Below are 4,358 nucleotides of genomic sequence, written 5' to 3'. Positions count from 1 at the left end.
CGCGACAATGGCTTTCAATTTCAATTCCATGAAAACACCACTGCTCTTCTCGAAAAGCTCCAGCAAATATATTTATGGATTATCTGTTAAACGTATAACATAGGAATTCCACCTTGGTCGCACCGTCATGGCACGTAACAAGGAGTGATAATTTCTGGAATGAAAATTTCCCCTTCTAAATCCCCTTTGGGGAAAACCACGAAAAACAATGCATACATAATTGAGGACCAGGTACCTCACTTTGAATTCAAGAGCATTAAAAATGAATAAAATATGAATCATGAAATTCTGAACGAATTTACTAAAATGCATCACGTAAAAATCAGAAGGATTTGCAAGGAACGAAATGACAAATTATATAAAAAGATTCTTTTTTATATTGAACACACTCTCTCTCTCTCTCTCTCTCTCTCTCTCTCTCTCTCTCTCTCTCTCTCTCTCTCTCTCTCTCTCTCTCTCTCTCCCCATTTCTTTGCCTTGAGAAAGGACATGAATCATTCATTAAACTTGGTTCTGAGGAAATAATGTCCGCCATTTTCTAATCCAAAATCGTTCATCGATGTCGCAGAGACGTGAACGTAATATCGTCGTTGATTCCGACTTGCATTTTGATTTGAAGCCAAGGAATTGTGGGGAATGAATTGAAATTCTGTTTAAGTAAATCGTGGTTCCATAAATTCTCTTATGTTCATACTATGATGTAGTACATTTCTTTGATGTCTCTACTAAATGTGATGAAATTGCCTTGCTTGTTGATTGTGTATATTATAAAGAAACGGCTACACATCAGTAATATATATATATATATATATATATATATATATATATATATATATATATATATAGATTATACATATATACATGTACATATATACATACATAACTGGGGTTCTGGAGGCCATACAACGCCAATATATATATATATATATATATATATATATATATATATATATATATATATATATATTATATATATATATATATATATATATATATACACATACATACATACATACATACATACATAACTGGAGTTCTGGAGGCCATACAACGCCAATGTGCAACTGGGGGAAAACCCGCCAGTAACACTAGAATTCTGTTGAGTGATAAAAAGTCCTTTGTTTTATTGACTACACTAAAGCCTTTGATATAGTTGCACATGACATCTTATGGAACGACATGTACTCTATGGGTTTTCCACCTCATGTCATCTCACTTCTGAAAGCACTGTACAATCAACAGAAAGCAGCAGTGCGAACATCTTATGGCCTAACGGATTGGTTCAACATCGGACAAGGTGTCAGACAAGGATGCATTGTTTCTCCCCACCTCTTTAACATCTACTCGGAAACCATAATGAGAAATTCGCTTGAAGACTACGAAGGAGGCATAACTGTTGGAGGACAAAAGATCACTAATCTCAGATATGCCGACGATGTGGTTTTAATCGCTGGAAGTATGGAGGACCTCCAAACATTAGTATCAAAAGTAAAAGCTGAGAGTGAAAAAGTGGGACTGTACCTAAATGCTAAGAAAACAAAGGTCATGAAGTATCAAATAGCCCCGTCTGATCAAGAGATCCTACTAGACGGAGTTGCCCTAGATAATGTCACTGAATTTACTTACCTCGGAGCAACTTTCACCAATAATGGAGACGATTCCCAAGAGATCAAAAGAAGAATTGGTATTGCAAAGAATGCAACCATTGCACTAAGCAATGTGTGGAAAGACAGACATATCACTCTAAACACAAAGAAGCGGCTTCTCAAATCACTTGTTTTCCCCATCGCATCATACGGCTCAGAATGTTGGGTTTTAAAAGCTACAGATCGGAAAAGATTAGAAAGTTTTGAACTATGGTGTTACAAAAGAGTCCTTAGGATAAGCTGAATTGAGAAAAAGACTAAAGTGGAAGTTCTACAAAAGATCAATATCGAAAAAAGATTACTTGACATTTTGGATGAAAGAAAACTAACTTTTATTGGACACCAGGTTCGGAAACACAATACTCAGGAAAGAACGCTACTAATTGGATCAGTCTATGGTACAAGAACGAGAGGAAGGCCTAAAACTAGATTGAGTGACAATATCAAGGAGATGTGCGGGCTAACGATGGTGGAGTTGGAAAGGAAGGCTCAAGACCGGAATGAATGGAGAAGTTTTGTGCAGAGGGCCACGGCCGTTCGACATCGAACACCCCGTACTTGATGATGATGATAAAAAGTCCGCCTATTGAAACAAGACAAGACAAGACAATCAAAACTCCACATTTTCAAATTGAATGATATACTGCAGCCTAATCAAGCAATTCAATTCCACAGTTCAGGACCTCCACACAGCATCAATTGGATAGAAAAGAAGGAAGTGTGAAACTTGAGGCAGAGTATTGTGGCATGCAGGCAAGATACTCTCGAAGGCTGTGGCGGAGGTGACCTCTAAAGGCCTATAAGAGAAGGTCGATTTTACATCGTAGTTGAGGTCAATCCAAGTTGGTTTCAAGAACTGGGTTCTTTTATGGGGGAAAACTTTTCTAATTATTATTATTATTATTATTATTATTATTATTATTATCATTATTATTATTATTATTAGCTAAGCTACAACCCTACTTCAAAAATTAAAATGATATACGCCCATGGGCTCCAACAGGGAAATATAGCCCAGTGAGGAGAGGAAAAAAGGAAATAATACATAAAATATATGAGAAATATTGAACAATGAAAATGAAATATTAAAAAAAAAAAAAGAGTTAACATGAAAACATATTTCATATATAAACTATAAAAAGATATGTCAGCCTGTTCAACATAAAAACATTTGCTGCAAGTTTGAACTTTTGAAGTTCTACTTTCAAACCTATTTGCAGCCCCTCAAAATCTTCCTCCGTTAGAACACATTGCTCAAAGGGGTGATTCTATCATTTTAAAACAATTCTCATTATGACTGATACCAAATCCGGAGGACATTCTATATGCCAATCTTCTATTAGCACCTTGAATGCCGGCACAGTAAGATCTAGTGCAGCCTCTACATTCAATTGAAGAGTCACATTGTCAGTGTTAAGTACCAAAAGTCTTTCATTATCATTTCAAAACAGTTTATTATCTAAACTATTGTTCCTAGATTTCATACACATAAAAACATACACGCACGCACACACACACGCACGCACACACATATATATAATAAATATATATATATATATATATATATATATATATATATATATAATATATATATATATATATATATATATATATATATATATATATATATATATATATATATATATATATATAAACATATGTACAGTATATTACAGTATATATATATATATATATATATATATATATATATATATATATAATATATATATATATATATATATATATATATATAATATATATAATATATATATATATATATATATATATATATATATATATATATATACTGTATAAATATTATCGCCTCGTAATTTAAATCAATAGACATCATGCAAGGGTATCAAGCCCATCTGAATCTGAAGGAATTGCTTGAAGTTGTACATACAACTCCCTATTCTTAGAACCAGGCCTAGAAAGGCTATAATCGCCCTTAAGCTTAAAATACTATTAAAGTTAAAGGTTAAAAATCCTGATCTTTGGCACTATTGTAAATGGTAAAAATGGATATGTAAGTACTGAAACGAACCAGGATTTTTGTGCAACCTTCACAGATACTAATCAAATCTACATTTAGAGAAACATACTAAATAAAGCGGGAATGGAGAAAGTTGAGGACAGGGGGATAACTTATGAATGGGCTGGGCAAGCGGGGATTTGAAGGTCGATCACTGATAACAAAAAGGATGGGGAGAGGACAAACCACTCGAGAAAATCAAAAGAAATAGGGGGAAAGAGAATTCTGGTGCCGTTAACGACAAACCAGATTAGTCTTACAGGGGAAATGAGTGCAGACAAATGAGTGAGACCATTAGCTGGAAGGTTTAATAAAACAATGTTATTTGGACCCTGACAAAGACTTGAAGATCTTTGAAGTAACGATGTAAGATTCTGAGAGGTTCTTGATAGAAGATCAGAAATGTGAACCGCAGTTAAGAAATAACTGAGTGAGACCATTAGCTGGAAGGTTTAATAAAACAATGTTATTTGGACCCTGACAAAGACCTAAGAGATCTCTGAAGTAACGATGTAAGATTCAGCGAGGTTCCCGAGAGATCAGAAATGTAAACCGCAGTTAAAAAATAACTAGTTTTCTCTTTTTACTGTACACAAACAAAGGTTTCTAGAAAAGGCTTTGTGATCCTAAATGTTATAAAGACAACAGATATTTTTTCATGTTAAAGAGTTTTTACA

This window comes from Palaemon carinicauda, chromosome 23 (genome assembly GCF_036898095.1).
Source record: "Palaemon carinicauda isolate YSFRI2023 chromosome 23, ASM3689809v2, whole genome shotgun sequence".
Lineage (NCBI taxonomy): Eukaryota > Metazoa > Arthropoda > Malacostraca > Decapoda > Palaemonidae > Palaemon > Palaemon carinicauda.
This window is presented reverse-complemented; position numbering follows the sequence as displayed.